The sequence below is a fragment of the Amblyraja radiata genome, chromosome 32 (assembly GCF_010909765.2).
Source record: "Amblyraja radiata isolate CabotCenter1 chromosome 32, sAmbRad1.1.pri, whole genome shotgun sequence".
Lineage (NCBI taxonomy): Eukaryota > Metazoa > Chordata > Chondrichthyes > Rajiformes > Rajidae > Amblyraja > Amblyraja radiata.
Genome location: NC_045987.1, coordinates 30,920,718 through 30,947,044, shown reverse-complemented (window position 1 = coordinate 30,947,044; position 26,327 = coordinate 30,920,718). Strand labels below are relative to the sequence as shown.

General features: G+C 49.7%; 1 long non-coding RNA gene across 1 annotated transcript; it reads right to left on the bottom strand.

Annotated features, from left to right (window-relative positions):
- Positions 1-234: 234 nt before the first annotated feature.
- LOC116990720 lies at positions 235-21,905 on the bottom strand. Its single transcript, XR_004416613.1, has 3 exons — positions 21,728-21,905; positions 18,624-18,737; positions 235-289 (listed from the first exon to the last, which is right to left on the bottom strand). It is a non-coding gene; the product is annotated as an uncharacterized LOC116990720 (long non-coding RNA).
- Between the last annotated feature and the right edge of the window lie 4,422 nt (positions 21,906-26,327).

The following is a 26,327-nucleotide window of genomic DNA, read 5'->3' as shown; positions in this document are numbered from 1 at the left end:
AGAGCAGGTGAAGGGGCGTTCTCCTGTGTGCACCCGCCGGTGGGTCTCCAGCCGGCTCGGGCTCTGCCATGCCTTGCCACACATGTCACACTCATAACGCTTCTCCTTGTTGTGCCCGACCATGTGGTCCTCCACTGAAGCACAGCCCCTCGAAGCTCAGCCTGCACACCGAGCAGATGGGGGGGGGGGGGGGGAGGGGGGGGGGGGGTGGGTACTCACTGGCACCCTGGCCGCCCTCAATGGCCGCTCACATCCCCGTCTCTCCGTCCACAGCAATGGCTCCTAAACCCTGCAGGAGGGTATAAAGTAAAAAAAATTAAAGCGAAGAAGTACAACGTAGTAAAGATGAGCGGGAAGCAAGAGGATTGGGTAATGTTTAAAGATCAACAGAAGATAACCAAAAAGACAATACGGGGAGAAAAGATGAGGTACGAAGGTAAGTTAGCCAAGAATATAAAGCAGGATAGTAAAAGCTTCTTTAGGTATGTGAAGTGGAAAAAATTAGTTAAGTAAGTAAGTTTATTGGCCAAGTATTTACATACAAGGAATTTGCCTTTGTGCTCCGCCCACAAGTAACAACATGACAGTGACAGTCACGAATGACTCAGAAAACACTAAACATTAATAATAATGTCATTAATGGTAAAATACCATTGATCAAGCATGTGAACTAACAAAATACCAGATCAAAGGGAGGCTACAGATTTTTGGCTGTTGAGTAGAGCAACTAAACGTGGATAAAAACTGTTCTTATGTCTGGCTGTGGCAGCTTTGACAGTCCGGAGTCGCCTTCCAAAGGGGTGATTCAAACAGTTTGTGCCCAGGGTGAGAGGGGTCAGAGATGATTTTGCCCACTCGCTTCCTAACCCTTGCAGTGTACAGTTCATCAATCGAGGGAAGGTTGCAGCCAATAATCTTTTCTGCTGATTGAATGATTCGCTGCAGCCTCCAGGTGTCGTGCTTGGTGGCCGAGCCAAACCAGACCATGATGGAGAAGGTGAGAACAGACTCTACGATGGCCGTGTAGAATTAGACCATCATTACCTGTGGCAGATTGTGCTTCCTCAGCTGCCGCAGGAAGTACATCCATTGTTGTACCTTTTTGACTGTGGAGTCGATGGTAGCCCTCCACTTAAGGTCCTTGGAGATGATGGTTCCCAGGAACCTAAAAGACTCCACAGATGTGACTGTGGTGTTGTTGATGGTGAGTGGGGTGAGGGGAGGGGGAGCTCTCCTAACGTCTACAATCAATTCCACAGTCTTAAGAGCATTGAGCTCTAGGTTGTTGCTACGGTTGTTGCTACGGCACCAGGATGCCAGCTGTGACACTTCCTGTCTGTAGGCAGATTCTTCCCCATCCTGCATGAGTCCAATCAGGGTTGTGTCGTCAGCAAACTTGAGAAGCTTGACAGAGGTGTCTGTGGAGGTGCAGTCGTTGGTGTAGAGAGAGTAGAGGAGAGGAGAGAGTACGCAGCCTTGCGGTGCTCCTATGCTGATTGTTTGCGGGTCCGAGGTGTGCTTTTCTAGCCTCACATGCTGCTTCCTGTCTGTCAGGAAGCTGGTGATCCAACGACAGAGGGATTCAGGCACAATCAACTCGGAAAGTTTGGAGTGTAGTAGCTCTGGCTAAATGGTGAATGCCGAGCTAAATTCAACAAACAGGATCCTCGCATAGGTCCCCTGGCAGTCTAGGTGCTGTAGGGTGAAGCGCAGGAGCAGGTTGACTGCATCATCCACCGATCTATTGACCCAATATGCAAACTGCAGTTTGTGCTATTTTTCAGCTTGGCCAGCACAAGCCTTTCGAGAGTCTTCATGACTACAGAGGTCAGTGCGACAGGCCTGTAGTCATTAACACAAGTAATCCTTGCCTTTTTGGGTACAGGGACAATAGTGGAGAATTTGAAGCAGGCAGGGACAGTACATGTTTGCAGGGACTGGTTAAAAATGTCTGTGTAGACTGGTGCCAGCTGTTTGGCACAGAGCTTAAGAGTCGAGGGGGAAACATTGTCGGGTCCTGGAAATTTCCGGCTCTTTTGGCTTCTGAAAAGCCTCTCCACCTCCTCTATTTTTATTATTGATATTGGATAAGTTATGTTGTGCAGCACATAGGGTGTGAATGATTGGAGGGGGTGGGTTAGAGCACATGGTATTGGGGGTAGGGTGTTGACATGGGATAGAAAATTGGTTGGCAGACCAGAAGCAAAGAGTAGGAGTGAACGGGTTATTTTCAGAATGGCAGGCAGTGGCGAGTGGAGTGCCGCAAGGCTCGGTGTTGGGGCCGCAACTCTTTACCATATATATTAATGATTTGGAAGATGGGAATTAGGAGCAACACTAGCAAGTTTGCGGATGACACAAAGCTGGGTGGCAGTGTGAACTGTGAAGAGGATGTTAAGAAGTTGCAGGGTGACCTGGACAGGTTGAGTGAGTGGGCAGATGCCTGGCAGATGCAGTATAATATAGATAAATGTGGTTATCCACTTTGGCAGCAAAAACAAGGGGGCAGATTATTATCTCAACGGGGTTAGGTTAGGTAAGGGGGAGGTTCAACGAGACCTGGGTGTCCTTGTCGCTGAAAGTTGGCGTGCAGGTACAGCAGGCAGTGAAGAAAGCTAATTGTAATGTTGGCCTTCATAACAAGAGGATTTCAGTATAGGAGTAGAGAGCTTCTTCTGCAGTTGTATAGGGCTCTGGTGAGACCACATCTGGAATATTATGTACAGGTTTGGTCTCCTAATTTGAGGAAGGACATCCTTGTGATTGAGGCAGTGCAGCATAGGTTCACGAGATTGATCCCTGGGATGGCGGAACTGTCATATGAGGAAAGATTGAAAAGACTAGGCTTGTATTCACTGGAGTTTAGAAGGATGAGGGGATATCTTATAGAAACATATAAAATTATAAATGGACTGGACAAGCTAGATGCAGGAAAAATGTTCCCTATGTTGGGCGAGTCCAAAACCAGGGGCCACAGTCTTATAATAAAGGGGAGGTCATATAAGACTGAGGTGAGAAAAAACTTGTTCTCCCAGAGAGTTGTGAATTCATGGAAGGGCAGTGGAGGCCAAATCACTGGATGGATTTAAGAGAGAGTTAGATAGAGCTCTAGGGGCTAGTGGAGTCAAGGGATATGGGGAAAAGGCAGGCATGGGTTATTGATAGGGGACGATCAGCCATGATCACAATGAATGGCGGTGCTGGCTCAAAGGGCCAAATAGCCTCCTCCTGCATCTATTTTTCTATGTTTCTATGGGTGTAGAAAGGCCCAGTCTTTGCAGACTGTGGTCAGGCTGTGAGTGGGTGTGAAGTGTTGATTGGGGTGGGAAATGGTCCAGTCTTTTCATACTCCAGTCTTGCCTTAAGTAGGTGTGAAGTGGTGAATGGGAAGGAGAGGGTGCATTGTCCATTCTTTGTAGACTGGGGTCTGGCTGTGTTGTTTGGGGAGGGGGGGAGGGGGTACCAGGGTTACGTTTCTGATTTTCAAACCTGCAGTAAAATTCATTCAGGTTGTTGGTCAGCTGATGATTGTCCAAAGAGCGGGGAGCTTTCCTCTTGTAGCTGGAAATTTCTTGCAAGCCCTTCCAAACTGAAGAAGAGTCACTAGCTGAGAACTTGCTCCTCAACTTCTCATAGTACCTTTCCTTGGCAGCTCTGATTCCTCTTCTCAGCTTGTACTTGGCCTGCCTGTAGAGGTCTGCATCCCTGCTCCTGTATGCCTCCTCTTTAGACCGTCGGAGCTGTCTGAGTTCTGCATGGACTTGTTGTTGTTGAACCATGTCTGGGTCTTAGTTGGAATGCAACTGTCCTCGCAAAAGCTGACATATGATGATACAGTATCCGAATACTCATCGAGGCTTGTGGTTGCTTCCCTGAACACATTCCAATCCATGCAGTCAAAGCAGGATTGTACGTTCTCAATGCCCTCACTTTTCCACCTTTTCGTTGTTCTGACCACAGCCTTAGCAGCTTTTAGTTTCTGCCTGTTAAGACCAAAGATAAGACCAAACTTGGACCCTTGATAATAAAAGGTGAATTTATTATGGGGAACAAGGAAATGGCAGATGAGTTGAACAGGTACTTTGGATCTGTCTTCACTAAGGAGGACACAAACATCTTCCTGATATAGTAGTGGCCAGAGGATCTGGGGTGACGGAGGAGCTGAAGGAAATCCACATTAGGCAGGAAATGGTGTTGGATAGACTGATGGGACTGAAGGCTGATAAATCCCCAGTGCCTGATGGCCTGCATCCCAGGGTACTTAAGGAAGTGGCTCTTGAAATCGTGGATGCATTGGTGATAAATTTCCAATGTTCGATAGACTCAGGATCAGTTCCTGTGGATTGGAGGGTAGCTAAATTTATCCCATTTTTTAAGAAAGGCGGGAGAGAGAAAATGGGGAATTATATACGAGTTAGCCTAACATCAGTGGTGGGGAAGTTGCTGGAGTCAATTATAAAACATGAAATAGCCGAACATTTTGATAGCAGTAAAAGGATCGTCCGAGTCAGCATGGATTTACGAAGGGGAAATCATGCTTGACTAATCTTCTGGAATTTTTTGAAGATGTAACTAAGAAAATGGACAAGGGAGAGCCAGTGGATGTAATGTACATGGACTTCCAGAAAACATTTTATAAGGTCCCACATAGGAGATTAGTGGGCGAAATTAGGGCACATGGTATTGGGGGTAGAGTGCTGACATGGATAGAGAAGTGGTTGGAAGACAGGAACTAGAGTAGGGATTAACGGGTCCCTTTCAGAATGGCATGCAGGACCAGATGTGCTGCACCAGGGCCTTCAACTGACCGGGCGTTGCAGTCGGAACGCCAGAGACGTTGCACCATGGCCTCCCACCGACAGGGGGCGCTACCTTTGGAGGACCAGAGAAGCTGCACCGCAGACTCCCACCAACAATGGGTGCAACAATGGGAGGACAGGATGTGCAGCACCGCAGCCTCCCACCGACAGGGGGCGCTACACTTGGAGGACCAGAGACGCTGCACCGCGGCCTTCAACCAACGCTTCTTCCCCTTGCGAGTGAAACATAAACCAAAGGAATCGTTAGATCTCAAGCCGGTGTTGAGCAGCTAGGTTGTTGGCTCTGTCGGCGTCAATGTCTGCCAGACCCTGACACAGCTCTATTTGGTGGGTGGTAGAGCGGGCACCCAGAGATGACATGGTTGGCTGTCTGTTGTTCTGCTCCACATTCACAGGCTGCGCTCTGGCGGAGCCCCCTTCTCCACATGCTGGCATTGAAACGCCCAACTCCAGTACCAAGTCTGTTGAGCTTCACCCATGCTCCTCTGGGGAGCTCAGAACCTGGACAGTTTTCATCTGGTGAAGAGGTGTGGCTGTGTAATGGAGATGAGGTTGCCTTCCAATCGTGTGACCATTTAGAGGCTATCCAGTGTGCTTTTGTCTCAGTTGGCTGGATGGATGCTAGGAGTTGTTTTCCATGTGACAAAGGGGTGACAGGACTTCAGTCGGGGTGGCCTCTGCTCTCTGCTGATAGCCTGATGGAGGAGGTGATCTGTGTCTATGGTACGACGAGATAGTGCCAGAGTTGCTGCTTGTCTTTGGATCCCTGCAGGCGGAATGCGTACAAGTATAGGGAGCTGCTCGACTGGAGTAGGTTGAAGGCACCTAGTGATGGTTCGCATGGTGCTGTTCAGTCTCGTGTCTATCAGGCTAGTATGTCTACTTCCACTCCACACGGGTGCGCAGTACTCAGCTGGAGCATACACAAGAGCTAAGGCAGAGGTGTGAAGAGTTGATGGGCTGGCTCCCCAACTTGTTCCTGCCAGGCGTCGGATGAGGCCGCTGCGTGCCAGGACCTTGTCGCGGAGACCAGCCAGGTGTTGACGAAATGTAAGCTACCTGTCCAGCTTTACGCCAAGGTAAGTGGGTGTTTGTTGGAAGTCCAAGCGCCTGTTGGAGATACAGCACGGAAACAGGCCCTTCGGCCCACCAAGTCCGCCTCGACCAGCGATTGCCCGCACACAAACACTATCCTACACACACTAGGGACAATTTACGTGGACTAAGTCAATTAACCTACAAACCCGCACGTCTTTGGAGTGTGGGAGGAAAGCAGAGCGCCCGGAAAAAACTCACGCAGGTCATGGGGAGAACTGGAGATGATGTAATAAAACTGAAGATAGTCACAAAATGCTGGAGTAACAGCGGGTCAGGCAGCATCTCAGGAGAACGTGGACAGGTACAAAGTGCTGGAATAACTCACCGGGTCAGGCAGCATCTCTGGAGAATGTGGACAGGTACAAAGTGCTGGAGTAACTCAGCGGGACAGGCAGCATCTCTGGAGAACGTGGACAGGTATAAAGTGCTGGAGTAACTCAGCGGGACAGGCAACATCTCTGGAGAACGTGGACAGGTATAAAGTGCTGGAGTAACTCAGCAGGACAGGCAGCTGCAGTTCCTTCCTACACAACTCTCTGCAATTATTTGCGGGTCTTGGACGGAACTGTTTCTAAACCATGCTGTGATTCATCCTGATAAAATGCTTTCTATTGTGAGGAGGGAGAGGAGAGGAGGGTGGGGGGGGGGGGGGGGGGCAGGGAGGTGGGGGAGAGGAAGGGGGTGAGGGAGGAGGTGAGGGAGGGAGGAAGAGGAATGGGGTGAGGGAGGGGGTCAGATAGGGGGTGAGGGAGGGGGTGAGGGGGAGAACTTCCCACAAAGTTAATTTGCAAGTCAATAGACAATAGGTGCAGGAGAAGGCTATTCGGCCCTTCGAACCAGCACCGCCATTCACCGTGATCATGGCTAATCATCCACAATCAGTACCCCATTCCTGCCTTCTCCCCATATCACCTGACTCCACTATCTTTAAGAGCTCTATCTAGCTGTCTCTTGAAAGTATCTAGAGAACCGGCCTCCTCTGCCCTCTGAGGCACAAAATTCACAACTCTCTGGGTGAAAAAGTGTTTCCCCATTTCCGTTCTAAATGGCCGACCCCTTATTCTTAAACTGTGTCACCCTTGGTTCTGGACTCACCCAACATCGGAACATGTTTCCTGCCTCTAGAGTGTCCAAACCCTTAATAATCTTATGTGTCAATAAGATACCCTCTCATCCTTCTAAATCCCAGAGTATACAAGCCCAGCCGCTCCATTCTATCAACATATGACAGTCCTGCCATCCCGGGAATTAACCTTGTGAACCTACGCTGGGCTCCCAAGAATGTCCTTCCTCAAATTTGGAGAACAAAGCTGAACACAATACTCCAGGTGTTGTCTCACTAAGGCTCTATTCAACTGCAGAATTACCTCTTTTCTCCTATACTCAACTCCTCATGTTATGAAGGCCAACATGCCATTCGATTTCTTCACTGCCTGCTGTACCTACAAGCTTACTTTCATTGACTGATGAACAAGCATCCCCTGATCCCATTGTACTTCCTCTTTTCCCAACTTGACACCATTCAGATAGTAAACTGCCTTCCTGTTTTTGCTGCCAAAGTGAATATTTAAACTGCATCTGTCATGCATCTGCATACTCACCCAACTTGTCCAAGTCACCCTGCATTCTCATAGCATCTTCCTCACAGTTCACAGTGCTACCCAGCTTTGTGTCATCTGCAAATTTGCTAATGTTACTTGTTTACAAAAACAGGGATGTAATGCTGAGGCTCTATAAGGTGCTGGTCCGGCCGCATTCGGAGTAATTGTGAGCAATTTTGGGCCCCATATCTGAGAAAGAATGTGCCGGCTCTGGAGAGGGTCCAGAGGAGGTTCACGCCAACAGATCCCAGGAATGCGTGGGTTAACGTACGATGAGCGTTTGTCGGCGCTGGGCCTGTACTCGCTTGAGTTTAGAAGAATGAGGGGGGGGAGCTCATGGAAAACTTAGCGAACAGTGAAAGGCCCGGATAGAGTGGATGTGGAGAGGATGTTTCCACTAGTGGGAGAGTCTAGAACCAGAGAGCACAGCCTCAGAATTAAAGGACATTCCTTTAGGAAGGAGATGAGGAGGAATTTCTTTAGCCAGATGGTGGTTAATCTGTGGGATTCATTGCCACAGACAGTGGTGGAGGCCACAAGTCAGTGGGTATTTTTAAGGCAGAGATAGATAGATTGTTGATTAGTACAGGTGTCAGGGGTTATGGGGAGAAGGTAGTATAATTGGGTTAGGCGGGAGAGGTAGATCAGCCATTATTAAATGGCGTAGACTTGATGGGCCAAATGGCCTAATTCTGTTCCTATCACTTATGATCTTATGAGGGAGAGGGAGGGGTGAGGAGCAGAGGGGCGATGGAGAGAGAGGGGGATAGGGAGAGGGGCAGAGGGAGGGGGGCAGAGGGAAAGGGAGGAGACTAAGAGGCAGAGGGAGGTGGGGAGAGAGAGAGGGGTGAGGTGGAGAGACGGGGTAGAGAGAGGGGGAGAGAGATGGGGAGAGGGGGAGAGGGGGGGGGGGGGAGAGAAGGAGGGGGGAAGGAAGGGGAATCCTGCAGGCATTACCGCTTTCATTTCTCTGTACATTTTGTATGTGTATGTGACAAATAAACATAGAAACATAGAAAATAGGTGCAGGAGTAGGCCATTCGGCCCTTCGAGCACGCACCGCCATTCAATATGATCATGGCTGATCATCCAACTCAGTATCCTGTACCTGCCTTCTCTCCATACCCCCTGATCCCTTTAGCCACACGGGGCACATCTAACTCCCTCTTAAATATAGCCAATGAACTGGCCTCAACTACATTCTGTGGCAGAGAATTCCAGAGATTCACCACTCTGTGTAAAACATGTTTTTCTCATCTCAGTCCTAAAAGATTTCCCCTTTATCCTTAAACTGTGAACCCTTGTTCTGGATCCCCAACATCGGGAACAACCACCCTGCCCCCTGTAAAGACTCCATCCCCTACTCCCAATTCCTACGCCTACGCCGCATCTGTTCCCAGGATGAGACATTCCACACCAGGGCATCGGAAATGTCCTCGTTCTTCATGGAACGGGGATTCCCCTCCGCCTCCATAGATGAGGCTCACACCAGGGTCTCATCCATACCCCGTAACACTGCTCTCTCTCCCCATCCCCGCACTCGCAACAAGGGCAGAGTCCCTCTGGTCCTCACCTTTCACCCCACTAGCCGCCAAATACTACACATAATCCTCCGCCATTTCCGCCACCTCCAACGTGACCCCACCACTCGCCACATCTTCCCATCTCCCCCCATGTCTGCCTTCCGCAAAGACCGCTCCCTCCGCAACTCCCTCGTCAATTCTTCCCTTCCCTCCCGCACCACCCCCTCCCCGGGCACTTTCCGTTGCAACCGCAAGAAATGCAACACCTGTCCCTTCACCTCCCCCCTCGACTCCATTCAAGGACCCAAGCAGTCGTTCCAGGTGCGACAAAGGTTCACCTGTATCTCCTCCAACCTCATCTACTGCATCCGCTGCTCTAGATGTCAGCCGATTCACATCGGGGAGACCAAGCGTAGGTTGGGCGATCGTTTCGCCGAACACCTCCGCTCAGTCCGCAATAACCTACCTGAACTCCCGGTGGCTCAGCACTTCAACTCCCCCTCCCATTCCCAATCCGACCTCTCTGTCCTGGGTCTCCTCCATTGCCAGAGTGAGCAACAGCGGAAATTGGAGGAACAGCACCTCATATTCCGTCTGGGGACCTTGCGTCCGTATGGCATTAACATTGAATTCTCCCAATTTTGCTAGCCCTTGCTGTCTCCTCCCCTTCCTTAACCCTCTAGCTGTCTCCTCCCACCCTCCCATCCGCCCGCCCTCTGGCTCCTCCCCTTTTCCTTCTTTCTCCCACCCCCCATCAGTCTGAAGAAGGGTTTCGGCCCGAAACGTCGCCTATTTCCTTCGCTCCATAGATGCTGCTGCACCCGCTGAGTTTCCCCAGCAATTTTGTGTACCTTCGATATTCCAGCATCTGCATTTCCCTTTTGAACACTTTGTCTACTCCACTGCGATATCTCCTCAAGGTATGCCTACTTTGAAGAAGTTCTCCTCCTCTCTCCGGAGACAGTTTCACAACCTCCTCTCTAACTGCACACCTTCTGTGATCCCCCCGGCCCTCCAACTGTACAACCACATCCTTACCCAGACTCGATACCACAGCCACATTTGCTTCCTCGGGGCCTGCCTGCGCCATCATCTCATACCCCATGGCTTCCAGCTCCAGTTCCCTACCTCCCAGTTCGGACCCCAACCGGACCATCGGTACCGACTGGCTATCCACCGGCATACCCAGCAATTCTCCAACCGGGCACTGAGATCCACCCTGGTCGCGATGCGCCGGCACCAACAGGACCTCACATCGACACTCCCTGGACTTCAGGCCTCACTAACCCAGACCTGCAACGGACCCCAGCTGTATTTCATCCGCTGGAAGATCCACCTCTTTAATAAAAAATTCCTGGCCTACCTTAATTCCACTAAGGACCTTAAATTATCCCGACTCCAGGCCGCTCCCGACGCCTACACTCCGCGACTCGACCGCCCGCTGACTCCGGGCCCCAACTCTGGCCCGCATCGCCTGCCCAAGTCCCGCGACGCCATCTTGGCCACTAGGAGCGACTTCCATACTAACCGGGACGCCGCCTTCACCGACCTCCACATCGATGCCGCCGCCGCCGCCGCCGACCCTCACCTGCCGACCGATGACGCCCAGCCTCGCAGCTTCTACGGTAACTCGGACTTTCTCCCCCTCGCCGGACCCGACCTACCCGACATCGCCGCCGAACCGGGGCTCTCTCAACATGGCCGCCGCAACGCACCCGATTCATCTCGCTGCCGACCCGCCCACCGGGACCACCCACGCATCGCCCGCGGACCCCGACTCAACCACCACTGGACTCCGACCATCGGGTCCGGTGACCCGCGCCACTCGACTCCGACCATCGGGTCCGTTGACCCGCGCCACTGGACTCCGACCATCGGGTCCAGTGACCCGCGCCACTGGACTCCGACCATCGGGTCCGGTGACCCGCGCCACTCCACCCCCCTCCAGCAACCCACAGCCGTCGCCTTACCTGGAGCCTGGACTCTGCACTGGGCCTGCAGCCTCCACGCTGCTTACTCCCACTCACCTTGACTTAACTCCACTGGGTCCTAGCGCCCGTCTGCCCAGCCTTGCTAACCTCAATGGCTGCTCCACTGACCCCCCCCATCCCCCCCCAACCATGTCACCCCCGCTCTTCTCCACCCACATTACAGCCCTCTCTCCCCCCCACCCCCTGACCACCCACCACTCCTCCAACACCCACAACCCCCCCCCCCCACACATCGCCCCGTCCCCAGTCTACCCACCTGCCTTCCTCTGGCCCCAACTCCCACCCCTGCCGGGTGTTCACCATCCCCCCCCGACCTCCCCCTCTCCACCACCCAACGGTCTGTCCTCAGCAGAGGTCTTACCTTTGTCCCCCTCCGTCCCCATCTCAATGAGTTCCGCGCCCACCATGACTTGGAGCGCTTCTACCGTCGTCTCCGCATCACAGCGCACTTCCATGGGAAGGAGTCCTCGCCCCCCAATGATGACCCCTTTTCCCGTCTCCAATGCACCCCCTCCTCGTGGAACCCCCCTCATAAAGTCCCGGCTCTGGAACTCTTTATCCAGAACTGCCGCCGCGACGTCAACCGCCTCAACTTCTCCACTCCCCTGTCTCACTCTAATCTTTCCCCCTCTGAACGCACTGCCATTGAATCACTCCGCAAAAACCCAGATTGGGTCATCAAACCAGCCGACAAGGGAGGTGCCGTGGTAGTCTGGCGCGCCGATCTCTACAAAGCTGAGGCCACGCGCCAACTCTCGGACACCTCCTCCTACTTACCCTTGGACCATGACCCCACTGACGAGCACCAGGCCACCATTTCTAGCACCATCACCGACTTCATCAATTCCCACGCCCTGCCCGACCAAGCTTCCAACCTCATCGTTCCCCAGCCCCGCACGGCCCGTTTTTACCTTCTCCCCAAAATCCACAAACCCGGTTCTCCCGGCAGACCCATTGTCTCTGCGTGTTCGTGCCCCACCGAACTCATCTCCACATACCTTGACTCCATCCTATCCCCCTTGGTCAAATCCCTCCTCACCTATGTTCTAGACACCTCAGACACTCTCTGCCGCCTCCACGCATTCCACTCTCTGGGCCCTCACCCCCTCATCTTCAACATGGATGTCCGGTCACTCTACACCTCCATCCCCCACCAGGATGGCCTCGGAGCCCTCCGGTTCTTCCTCGACCAGAGGAGCAACCTATACCCAGCCACTGACACTCTCCTCCGCTTAGCGGAGTTGGTCCTCACCCTCAACAGCTTTACATTTGACTCCTCCCATTTCCTCCAAACACAAGGCGTAGCTATGGGCACACGCATGGGCCCCAGCTACGCCTGGCTCTTTGTCGGGTACGTTGAAAAATCCTTGTTCGAGACGTACCAGGGCCCCATCCCCGACCTCTACCTCCGTTACATTGATGACTGCTTTGGGGCCACCTCCTGCACCTACACACAACTGACTGACTTCATCCACTTCACCACCAACTTTCATCCGGCACTCCAATACACCTGGACGATTTCCGACACTTCCCTACCATTCCTTGACCTCACCATCTCCATCGCAGGGGGCAGACTCCTGACCGACATACATTACAAACCCACTGACTCACATGGCTATCTGGACTACACGCCTTCCCACCCTGCCCCCTGTAAAGACTCCATCCCCTACTCCCAATTCCTCCGCCTACGCCGCATCTGTTCCCAGGATGAGACATTCCACACCAGGGCATCGGAAATGTCCTCGTTCTTCAGGGAACGGGGATTCCCCTCCGCCACCATAGATGAGGCTCACACCAGGGTCTCATCCATACCCCGTAACACAGCTCTCTCTCCCCATCCCCGCACTCGCAACAAGGGCAGAGTCCCTCTGGTCCTCACCTTTCACCCCACTAGCCGCCAAATACAACACATAATCCTCCGCCATTTCCGCCACCTCCAACGTGACCCCACCACTCGCCACATCTTCCCATCTCCCCCCATGTCTGCCTTCCGCAAAGACCGCTCCCTCCGCAACTCCCTCGTCAATTCTTCCCTTCCCTCCCGCACCACCCCCTCCCCGGGCACTTTCCGTTGCAACCGCAAGAAATGCAACACCTGTCCCTTCACCTCCCCCCTCGACTCCATTCAAGGACCCAAGCAGTCGTTCCAGGTGCGACAAAGGTTCACCTGTATCTCCTCCAACCTCATCTACTGCATCCGCTGCTCTAGATGTCAGCTGATTTACATCGGGGAGACCAAGCGTAGGTTGGGTGATCGTTTCGCCGAACACCTCCGCTCAGTCCGCAATAACCTACCTGAACTCCCGGTGGCTCAGCACTTCAACTCCCCCTCCCATTCCCAATCCGACCTCTCTGTCCTGGGTCTCCTCCATTGCCAGAGTGAGCAACAGCGGAAATTGGAGGAACAGCACCTCATATTCCGTCTGGGGACCTTGCGTCCGTATGGCATTAACATTGAATTCTCCCAATTTTGCTAGCCCTTGCTGTCTCCTCCCCTTCCTTAACCCTCTAGCTGTCTCCTCCCACCCTCCCATCCGCCCTCCCTCGGGCTCCTCCCCCTTCTCCCCTTTTCCTTCTTTCTCCCACCCCCCATCAGTCTGAAGAAAGGTTTCGGCCCGAAACGTCGCCTATTTCCTTCGCTCCATAGATGCTGCTGCACCCGCTGATTTCCCCAGCAATTTTGTATACCATCGGGAACAATCTTCCTGCATCTAGCCTGTCCAACCTCTTAATAAGTTTGTAAGTTTCTATAAGACCCTCAATCTTCTAAATTCTAGCGAGTACAAGCCAAGTCTATCCAATCTTTCTTCATATGAAAGTCTTGCCATCCCAGGAATCAGTCTGGTGAACCTTCTCTGTACTTCCTCTATGGCAAGAATGTCTTTCCTCAGATTAGGAGACCAAAATTGTACGCAATACTCCAGGTGTGGTCTCACCAAGACCCTGTACAACTGAACTGAACTGAACTTATAGAGCACTTTAAAAACAACCACTGTTGCAACAAAGTGCTGTACATCACTAATCATAAACATAAAACAAAACAATAAAAACAATAAAAGACAGTAAAAACAATAAAAAACAATAATAGAAACACTAAAACAAGATCAAAGTCTCATGCAGGGGCGAAAGCCAAGGAATAGAAAAGGGTTTTAAGACTAGTTTTGAAAATGGACAGTGAAGGGGCCTGTCTAATTTGCAAAGGTAGAGTGTTCCATAATGTCGGAGCAGCAACAGAGAAGGCTCTATCCCCTCTGAGCTTCCGCATAGACCTCGGTACCTCCAGGAGCAGCTGATCAGCTGACCTGAGGCACCGAGCAGGAGTGTAGGGATGAAGCAGCTCAGAGAGGTAAGGCGGGGCGAGACCATTTAAAGATTTAAAAACAAATAAAATAATCTTAAAATGAACTCTAAAGTACACCGGCAGCCAGTGGAGGGAGGCCAGAATAGGTGTTACGTGCTCCCTCTTACGTGTTCCAGTTAAAAGGCGAGCAGCAGCATTCTGAACCAACTGGAGACGTGCAAGGGAAGATTAGCTAACTCCAAAATATAGTGCGTTACAGTAATCCAGCCGAGACGTAATGAAGGCATGGATTACTGTTTCAAAATGCTGTCGTTCAAGAATAGGCTGCAGTAGAACCTCTCTGCTCTTATACTCAAATCCTTTTGCTATGAATGCTAACATACCATTCGCTTTCTTCACTGCCTGCTGCACCTGCATGCCTACTTTCAATGACTGGTGTAGCATGACACCCAGGTCTCGTTGCATCTCCCCTTTTCCTAATCGGCCACCATTCAGATAATAGTCTACTTTCCTGTTTTTGCCACCAAAGTGGATAACCTCACATATATCCACATTATACTGCATCTGCCATGCATTTGCCCACTCACCCAGCCTATCCAAGTCACCATGCAGCCTCCTAGCATCCTCCTCACAGCTAACACTGCTCCCCAGCTTCGTGTCATCCGCAAAGATGGAGATGTTGCATTCAATTCCATCGTCCAAATCATTAATATATATTGTAAATAACTGGGGTCCCAGCACTGAGCCTTGCCGTAACCCACTAGTCACTGCCTGTCATTCTGAAAAGGACCCGTTTACTCCTACTCTTTGCTTCCTGTCTGCCAGCCAGTTCTCTATCCACATCAATACTGAACCCCCAATATCATGTGCTTTAAGTTTGTATACTAATCTCTTATGTGGGACCATGTCGAAAGCCTTCTGAAAGTCCAGATATAACACATCCACTGGTTCTCGTTTATCCACGCTACTAGTTACATACTCGAAAAATTCTATAAGGTTCGTCAGACATGATTTACCTTTCATAAATCCATGCTGACTTTGTCCAATGATTTCACCACTTTCCAAATGTGCTGCTATCCCATCTTTAATAACTGACTCCAGCATTTTCCCCACTACCGATGTTAGACTAACTGGTCTGTAATGCCCCGTTTTCTCTCTCCCTCCCTTTTGAAAAGTTGGGTTACATTAGCTACCCACCAATCCTCAGGAACTACTTCCTTAAGTACTCTGGGATGCAGCCTATCTGGCCCTGGGGATTTATCGGCATTTAATCCATTCAATTTACCTAACACCACTTCCCGGGTAACCTGAATTTCACGCAGTTCCCCCATCTCATTTGACCCGCGGTCGCCTGCTATTTCCGGCAGATTATTTATGTCTTCCTTAGTGAAGACGGAACCAAAGTAGTCATTCGATTGGTCTGCCATGTCCTTGTTCCCCATGATCAATTCACTTATTTCTGACTGCAAGGGACCTACATTTGTTTTAACTAATCTCTTTCTCCACATATCTATAAACCTTTTGCAGTCAGTTTTTATGTTCCCTGCCAGTTTTGTTTCATGATCTATTTTCCCTTTCCTAATGAAGCCCTTTGTCCTCCTCTGCTGGACTCTGAATTTCTCCCAGTCGTCTGGTAGGCTGCTTTTTCTGGCTAATTTGTATGCTTCATCTTTTGTTTTGATACTATTCCTGATTTCACTTATTATTCACGTCTCATACCCTCAAAGTTACCTTTTTTTAAGTTCAGAACCGTTGTTTCTGAATTAATTATGTCACTCTCCATCCTAATGAAGAACTCAACCAAATAATGGTCACTCTTGCCCAAGGGGCCACGCACAACAAGACTGCTAACTAACGCTTCCTCATTACTCGGGACGGCTGATGGCACAATGGGCTAAGTGTTCGGCTGGCAACCGGAAGGAAGCCGGTTCGAATCCCTGTTTGGAGTGCATACTGTCGTTGTGTCCTTGGGCAAGACACTTCACCCACCTTTGCCTGTGTGTGAATGTGTGTGAGTGATTGGTGGTGGTCGGAGGGGCCGTAGGCGCAGATTGGCAGCCACGCTTCCGTCAGTCTGCCCCAGGGCAGCTGTGGCTACAGAAGTAGCTTACCACCACCGAGTGTGACTGAGGAATGAATGAATAATGCGATGTAAAGCGCCTTGAGTATTAGAAAGGCGCTATAAAAATCCCATCCATTATTATTATTATTATTACTCAATACCCAGTCTAGAATAGCCTGCTCTCTCGTTGGTTCCTCTACATGTTGGTTTAGAAAACTATCCCGCACATTCCAAGAAATACTCTTCCTCAGCACCCCTGCCAATTTGATTCACCCAATCTATATGTAGATTGAAGTCACCCATTATAACTGTTTTACCTTTGTTGCACGCATTTCTAATTTCCTGTTAGATGCCATTCCCAACTCCACTACTACTGTTAGGTGGCCTGTACACAACTCCCACTAGCGTTTTCTGCCCCTTAGTGTTTCGCATCTCTACCCATATTGATTTCGCATCCTCCAGGCTAATTTCCTTCCTTTCTATTGCGTTAATCTCCTCTCTAACCAGCAACGCTAGCCCACCTCCTTTTCCTTTCTGTCTATCCCTCCTGAATATTGAATATCCCTGGATGTTCAGCTCCCAGCCTTGGTCACCCTGGAGCCATGTCTCCATGATCCCAACTATTTCATAGTCATTAATAGCTATCTGCACATTCAACTCAACCACCTTATTACGAATGCTCCTTGCATTGAGACACAAAGCCTTCAGGCTTGTTTTTACAACACTCTTACCCCTTATACAATTATGTTGAAAAGAGGCCCTTTTTGATTTTTGCCCTGCCACTTTTACTTTTCACCTTGCTACCTATTGCTTCTACCCTCATTTTACACCCCTCTGTCTCTCTGCTCACACATTTAAGAAACCCACCACCTCTTATTCTCTGTTTATTATCTTCTTCTTTCCCCCCTACATGTTGGGTCTGGGTGCTTCCCTTCTCTGCCTCCTGCCTCACACCCTCCCCTCCAACCATTCTAGTTTAAAGTCTCCCCAGTAGCCTTTGCAAATCTCCCCGCCAGGATATTGGACCCCTCGGGTCCAAGTGCAACCCTTCCTTTTTGTACAGGTCACACCTTCCCCAAAAGAGGTCCCAATGATCCAGAAGCTTGAATCCCTGCCCACTGCACCAGTCCTTCAGCCACGCATTTATCCTCCACCTTGCTCCATTCCTACTCTTACTGTCGCTTGGCACAGGCAGTAATCCTGAGATTGTTACCTTTGCGGTCTTTTTCCTTAACTCTCTTCCTAACTCCCTAAATTCTTCTTTCAGGACCTCTTCCCTTTTTTTACCTATGTCATTTGTACCTATATGTACCACGACCTCTGGCTCCTCTCCCTTCCATTTCAGGATATGTTGGACACGTTCAGACATATCCCAGACCCTGGCACCAGGGAGGCAAACTACCATCCGAGTCTCCCAACTGCGTCCACAGAATCGCCTGTCTGACCCCCTAACTATAGAGTCCCCTATTACTACTGCCCTCCTCTTCTTTTCCTTACCCTTACAGGGCCGGTCTCTGTACCGGAGGCCCGGCCACTGTCGCTACCCCCAGGTAGGATGTCCCCCCCGACAGTACTCAAACAGAAGTACTTATTGCCAAGGTGTACAACCACTGGAGTACTCTCTAGTCCCTGCCTCTGCCCCTTGCCCCTCATAACCATGACCCACTTGTCTGTCTCCCGTGGTCTTGGAGTGACCACTTCTCTGTAACTCCTCTCTATGACCTCCTCACTCTCCCTGACCAGACGGAGGTCATCGAGCTGCTGCTCCAGGTTCCTAATACGGTCCCTTAGGAGCCCGATCTCGATGCACCTGGTGCAGATGTGGCCATCTGGAGGGCTATCAGACTCCATGACCTCCCACATCTGACATTCAGAACAGTAAATTGCCCTGGCCCTCATTAACCCCCCTTACCCAGGATACAATACAAACTGCTGGAGGAAATCAGCAGGGTTCTGACTCCCAATCAGCTGCTTTCTCTAGCCCGCTTCCACCAATCAGCTGCTTCCTCAAGCCCACTTGTTTTGAAATGCGAATGGAACATTACAGGTTTGGGTTTAAACCTCCCGTTCCAACGGCTCCTGGGCCTCTGTAAAAACAAGCTCTGTTTTAAGCCTACCGCTTGGACGTCGATCCTCTCACACCAACAGCTCCTGGGCCTGTTGACTTGACTTGAGGGAGCGGGGGGTAGGTGGAGAGGAAGAGGTGGGAGAGGGGGATTGAACTTACGTAGACATGGTTGTATGGAATCGTTCTTGCCTAGCGGTTTCCCAGATCTGCAGCTTCACCTTCTCCCCATTAACATCGACCGTCTGAATCTTGAAATAGTAGTGATGTAGCTACCTGAAAGAGTGAAAGTGAGAAAGAGAGAGAGAGAGAGAGAGAGAGAGAGAGAGAGATACAGAGACACAGAGAGAGAGAGAGGGGGAGATAGAGACAGAGAGAAAGAGAGACAGAGAGACAGAGAGAGAAAGACAGAGACAGAGAGAGAGAGAAAGAGAGAGGGAGAGACAGACAGACAGACAGACAGAGAGAGAGACAGAGCGACAGAGAGAGGGACAGAGAGAGGGACAGAGAGGACAGAGAGAGGGACAGAGAGAAGGACAGAGAGAAGGACAGAGAGAGAGCGAGAGAGAAAGAGAGAGAGAGAGAGAGAGAGAGAGCAGAATAGATAGAGGGATAGAGGAGATAGAGAGAGAGAGCGATCCCCTCCTCTCTCTCGGATTCTCTCTCTCGCTTCCCTCTCTTCTCTCCCTCGAGAGAGAGAAATGAGGATATATCCTTGCTTCTGAGGTACCTGCTCCAACCATCTCCTGATGTATCTTACCCTTCCTGATGGTCCTAATGCTAGCTATTTACAATATACATTGACATGGATAAAAAATTGAGCGGCAGACAGGAAACAAAGAGCAGAGATTAACGGGTCCCTTTCAGAATGGCAGGCAGTGTCTAGTGGGGTACCACAAGGCTTGGTGCTGGGACCGCAGCTGTTTATAATATACATCAATGATTTAGCTGAAGGGATTCAAAGTAACATTAGCAAATTTGCAGATGACACAAAGCTGGGTGGCAGTGTGAACTGTGACGAGAATGCTATCAGAATGCAGGATGACTTAGACAGGTTGGGTGAGTGGGCAGATGCATGGCAGTTGCAGTTTAATGTGGATAAATGTGAGGTTATCCACTTTGGTGTCAAAAACAGGAAGGCAGATAATTATCTAAATGCTGTCACATAGAAACATAGAAACATAGAAATTAGGTGCAGGAGTAGGCCATTCGGCCCTTCGAGCCTGCACCGCCATTCAATATGATCATGGCTGATCATCCAACTCAGTATCCCGTACCTGCCTTCTCTCCATACCCTCTGATCCCCTTAGCCACAAGGGCCACATCTAACTCCCTCTTAAATATAGCCAATGAACTGGCCTCGACTACCCTCTGTGGCAGGGAGTTCCAGAGATTCACCACTCTCTGTGTGAAAAAAGTTCTTCTCATCTCGGTTTTAAAGGATTTCCCCCTTATCCTTAAGCTGTGACCCCTTGTCCTGGACTTCCCCAACATCGGGAGCAATCTTCCTGCATCTAGCTTGTCCAACCCCTTAAGAATTTTGTAAGTTTCTATAAGATCCCCTCTCAATCTCCTAAATTCTAGAGAGTATAAACCAAGTCTATCCAGTCTTTCTTCATAAGACAGTCCTGACATCCCAGGAATCAGTCTGGTGAACCTTCTCTGCACTCCCTCTATGGCAATAATGTCCTTCCTCAGATTTGGAGACCAAAACTGTACGCAATACTCCAGGTGTGGTCTCACCAAGACCCCGTACAACTGCAGTAGAACCTCCCTGCTCCTATACTCAAATCCTTTTGCTATGAAAGCTAACATACCATTCGCTTTCTTCACTGCCTGCTGCACCTGCATGCCCACTTTCAATGGCTGGTGTACCATGACACCCAGGTCTCGCTGCATCTCCCCTTTTCCTAGTCGGCCACCATTTAGATAATAGTCTGCTTTCCTGTTTTTGCCACCAAAATGGATAACCTCACATTTATCCACATTATACTGCATCTGCCAAACATTTGCCCACTCACCCAGCCTATCCAAGTCACCTTGCACTCTCCTAGCATCCTCTTCACAGCTAACACTGCCCCCCAGCTTAGTGTCATCCGCAAACGTGGAGATATTGCCTTCAATTCCCTCATCCAGATCATTAATATATATTGTAAATAGCTGGGGTCCCAGCACTGAGCCTTGCGGTACCCCACTAGTCACTGCCTGCCATTGTGAAAAGGACCCGTTTACTCCTACTCTTTGCTTCCTGTTTGCCAGCCAGTTCTCTATCCACATCCATACTGAACCCCCAATGCCGTGTGCTTTAAGTTTGTAAACTAATCTCTTATGTGGGACCTTGTCGAAAGCCTTCTGGAAGTCCAGATACACCACATCCACTATGAAAGTAAGCTTGCAGGTACAGCAGGCAGGGAAGAAAGCGAATGGCATGTTGGCCATTATAGGGAGGTTACACGGCAGTGAGGTCATGACCTGTACTGTACACACAACGCCAACTGGAGCAGATGCGATGAACTGCAGGTAAGCACTTACCATTGTTTACAGTGTAGCGGGCCCGTTAAAAAATGGTCAATATTTGTGCTGTAAATAATGATGGAAATCGGGGTAAGCGTGAGAGACATTTATCCTACTTCAGAATTCCAAAAGTGAAGAGAAATTACGGTAGAGAGAAGCGACAGCTGAAGGGACAACAACAGCTAAAGTGGTTGGCGAACATTGGCCGTGCAAATATTGAGATTGAAAATATTGGGAATTATCGCGTTTGCTCACTGCATTTCATCAACAGTAAGACATTATTTGTGTTTTTTCTTGATTCCTTTGGTATCTAAAAAGTTTCTGAAGTGATAAATCTGGCTGTAAAATGTTTAAATCGCCCATGGCTCTGAAGTGGGTTTTTACAAACAAAATGAATATGCTTCTGAGGCAAAATTATCATTTAAAAAAAATCGCAGACCATACGTGGATTTTGAATTACATTTTATTCAGATGCAAGCCAAGGAATGGCATAATTGTTAGCTGTTAATTGGATATAATCAACCTCAGCAAATTGACAATATCCTATTGAAAGGGAGTGGGTATTTAAGTTGTCAAGACATTTTATCATTTGCCAAAATTTACATCTCAATAGCATAATGTTAGAAAACTTACTTTTCCACACACCACTGGTACGTCTGGAGATTTTTTTAATGATCAATTTAGCTTCTCTCTACCGTAATTTCTCCTCACTTTTGGAATTCTGAAGTAGGATAAATGTCTCTCACATTTACCCCGATTTCCACAATTATTTACAGCGCAAAAAATGACCTATTCAGCGTTTTTTAACGAGTAAGAAAGTAGGCGTTCCGTGTATTAACAGTGTATGCCGGAAGCTGCCTTATCCTCCACATGGATTGAGTTGCTCCGTGCGTCACGGCCTTTGACCCGATGACCTTACGTGCAACCCCACTATAACAAGAGGAGTTGAGTACAGGAGCAAAGAGGCCCTTCTGCAGTTGTACAGGGCAGTGGTGAGGCCACACCTGGTGTACTGGGTGCAGTTTTTGTCTCCAAATCTGAGGAAGGACATTCTTGAGGAATTTAATTCTCCCCTCTGGGAGATCTCTCCCTTAAACAACAACAACAGTGAAAGACTACGAATCCCAGGGGGCATTGCGAGGAGAGCCAATGGGAGGCCGACCTCCCTCGCGTGCCGTCACCGGCGGGCGCTGCGCGGGGGCGGCCAATCGGAGCGGGCGGTGACGTAACCGGCAACCGGCGATGGATGACTCAATACGTCACGACGCAGGGCCCTAGCAACCAAGATGGCGGCGGCGGCGATGGCGGTTGCGATGGAGGAGGAGGAGGGGCGGCGGCGGCAGCTCCTCTACGGGCTGGGCTCGCCTCTTGCTCTACACTCACCGGGTGGAGGCGGTCGCTTGCGAACTGAGCGGCTCCGTCAGCTGCTCCAAGGTCTTCGCCGCTATTGTTGTTCCTCCCTCCCTCCACATCCGGCCGCCTCCCAATTACGGGCACGTCCCGCTTCCATCCACTTCCGGCCGCCCCTGATTGGAGATAACGGACGTCAATCAATCACGGCACAGGCCCCGCCCCCGCGATTGAATGAGAATGACGTCTGTCCCGTCTGGTTCGCCTCTGCTTGGATGACAAGGACTTCCATCACCGCCCCTCTGCTGCCTGATTGGAGGCGACAGACGTCAGTCACCCGCCGGTCCACGTCCCGCCTCCCCCGCCCCCCATTGGAGCACCGTCACCTCCCCCCTCACACACACCCCGACCTCTCTGTCCTGGGCCTCCTCCACGGCCAGAGTGAGCGCCACCGGAAATTGGAGGAACAGGACCTCATATTCCGCTTGGGCAGTCTGCACCCTATTGGCATAAACATTGAATTCTCCCAATTCCGTTAGCCCTTGCTGTCTCCTCCCCTTCCAAGCTCTCCCTCAGCCCTCGAGCTCCTTCTCCCTCTCCCCGCTGCCCCGGGCCGCTCACTCCCTCTCTCCGGGCCGCGCACTCCCTCTCCCCGCTGCCCAGGGCCGCTCACAGCCTCTCTCCGGGCCGCTCACTCCCTCTTCAGCAGGGTGTCATGTTTATTGTTATAATCTTTCTGCATACTTTCCAATTCCTTCGCGGTCCTGGACTCCAAATCTTTAAACTGCTGGTTCAGGGCTACATAAAGCTCTTTTACTTCGCCGCAGCTATTATCAATTTTCTTAGAAAGATTGCCCTCCATAGTGGAGAAGTTGTTCTGAATTGTAGAATTCATTTTGGCAAATTGCTTCTGAAGATCTTTAGTAATATCTTTAAGAATATTAGCTCTTACCGTTTCTTCCCAGCTTTTCATTTCTTTCTCCTTTGTATCACTTCTCGCAGCCATATCGCTTGTAGGTTGTTGAGGTTCCAGCTCCTCTTCCAAACCTTCAAAAGTGAGTTCCGGGGTGGTTTCAAGCTCATCCAGAGCTTTTTGGAGCTGGAAACTGATTGTAGTCTTCTTGGGTCCTCTCTGACCTCTTCTCTTACTCATCCAGTTTTTACGATAAGATCGTTTTAAATCCCAAATCCACCGGTACCGTTTGATGGAGTCAGTACCCTCGACGTTCAGCAAACCTGATAAGATTTTTTAACTCGATCCTGGCATGGGAGTCGACTTTAAACACGATTTGTTGGAGGAGAGCTCAGTGCAGCTGCCTTCACTGCTTCATAGCAGCCACCGGAAGTCAAACATTTTATTCTTTAACAAGAATTAACAGAATTATGAACTAACAGAATTATGAATCTAACCCTATATCACACACAAAAACTTCCCCCGCAATGTCAATTACCCTGCGAGTCGGGTCGGTTCCGGTTACTACAAAATCAACTCAAACACTGCTTGTGAGCCATTTAAAAAGAAATGATTTAAAAAACATTAAAAAAGACAATTACCAGAGTCAAATTTTATTCTTGACAAGAAGTATGAACTGACAGAATTACAAATCTAACCCTATATCACACACACAAACTGTTCACCCGCAACATTGATTACACTGCGAGTCGGGTCGGGTCAGGTAGGCTCCGGTTACTAAAATGGGCGGGGTAAAATGCCCAGGATCCTCTCCGTAGCGTACGACACGTCAGCCCATTGTATTTCGCAGGAGTAGCCCATCTTGCTCTGCTCTAAGATCTTTGGTCTGAATAAGGGTTTCGGCCTGAAACGTTGCCTATTTCCTTCGCTCCATTTATGCTGAGTTTCTCCAGCACTTTTGTCTAGCCCCATTCGTCTTTTACTGATACCCATTCATCCCATACTGATTCCCCCATTCAACACCCCTGTATGCCCCGTGCTCTCCCCTCACAATTTTACATACTCCAACCAACACGTACTAATTCACCTGCCTCAATCCATCCATACTGCACCGATTGTCTTGTCAACCACCTCCCCCCCCCCCCCCCCCCCCCCGCCATCTATCCACGCGCACTAATTCACACCCCCCCCCTCCCCCTCCCTAACCCTATTGTGCTGGAAATATCTTCAGAGCGAACATTGACTATGTTTGATAACGGAATGCAATCAAATGCGTTTTAATTCCCAATGTTATAATTTGTTTTAGTCCATAAAGATAGATTAATTAAATTGTGAACACGTGAAACATTAAAGCCGCAGTGTTCGATTGTCACTTCTACCGTTAACACGTTATTGCAGAATTCGTTTTAACGGCAAATCAATGCTCTTAATATGGAGTATCGGTACTGTAGTTATTTAATACGCAACATTCACAACTATACGTTGGATTAATCCAGGTTTTACTTCTACAATCGGTCATATCTTTATTATTATATTACTAAAAGTTTGATCTTGACCGCTTTTGGCTCACTGTGCTGTGATTTCCAAGAGAACGCCACCACCTACGGCCATCATTTTTGGCCACCTCGCTCAGAGCCCCCCTCTGCCTTCCTGGACCAGAGGATTTTACCCATCGATGAAAAATCAGAGAGATATTAATGTTGTTTTTTTTAAATCGCCATTCTCTCTGCTGCCCCTGCTGGAGGGAGGAGGGTCTATAAAACCAGGAAGTGGTGTGCCTCACTCAGTCTCTGCAAAATGGAGGAAGCCAGAGGGTCACGTCTCTCTGAGCTCTGAATAACACTGCACACATGTCTACTCAACTGTGAGTGCCCTTAATGTGGTTTGAAAATGAAAATATGGTTGGGTTGAACTAAAATGCACTGCAAATGGTTGTTTGGGTTGAAGTAAAAATGCACTGCAAAGGGTTGTTTGGGTTGAAGTAAAAATGCACTGCAAAGGGTTGTTTGGGGGGGTTTTGGGTTGAAGTGAAAAGGCGCTGCAAAAGGTTGTTTAGGTTGAAGTGAAAAGGCACTGCAAAGGGTTGTTTGGGGGCGCGGGTTGGGTTGAAGTGAAAAGGCACTGCAAAGGGTTGTTTGGGGGCGCGGGTTGGGTTGAAGTGAAAAGGCACTGCAAAGGGTTGTTTGGGGGCGCGGGTTGGGTTGAAGTGAAAAGGCACTGCAAAGGATTTTTTGGGGGGTGGGGGGTTGGGTTGACGTGAAAAGGCACTGCAAAGGGTTGTTTGGGGGGGGGGGATTGGGTTGAAGTGAAAAGGCACTGCTGCAAAGGGTTGTTTGTCTAAACTTCCTGTTTGCACTATATTGATTTTAGGTAAAACGCTACCACTTATAGTTGTGATTTTTGCCCATCTTACTCAGTTCCCCTCTGCTGATCAGGTGCGGAGGATTCTTCCCATCAATGAAAAATAAAAGTGTTAATAGTGTTTAAAAAATTTTGAGAATCTCTCTCCTGACAATCACGCCATGAAGGCCACACCTTTTCCAGTGGAAGGGGGAGGGATTATAAAACCCGGAAGTGTGGGTGTGGCTCAGTCTCTGCATGATGGGGGAGGGAGAGGTCACAACTCTGTCTGGGCTGTGAATCAACTGAACACACTGAATGTCTACTGAACTGTGAGTGTGGTGTTTTGTGTGGTTTTATGGTGGTTTCACCTTGCTTGAAATGGTATGAAACTGCATTTGAATGGGGTGACCTTGCACCCTGCATGAAATGGTATGAAACTGCATTTGAATGTGGTGTCGTTGCACCCTGCATGAAATGGTATGAAACTGCACTTGAATTTGGTGGCCTTGCACCCTGCTTGAAGTGGTATGAAACTGCACTTCAATTTGGTTGCCTTGCACCCTGCTTGAAGTGGTAGGAAACTGAACCTGAATTTGGTGGCCTTGTACCCTGCTTGAAGTGGTATGAAACTGCATTTGAATTTGGTGGCCTTGCACCCTGCTCGAAGAGGTATGAAACTGCACTTGAATTTGGTGGCCTTGCACCCTGCTTGAAATGGTAGGAAAATGGATTTGAATTTGGTGGCT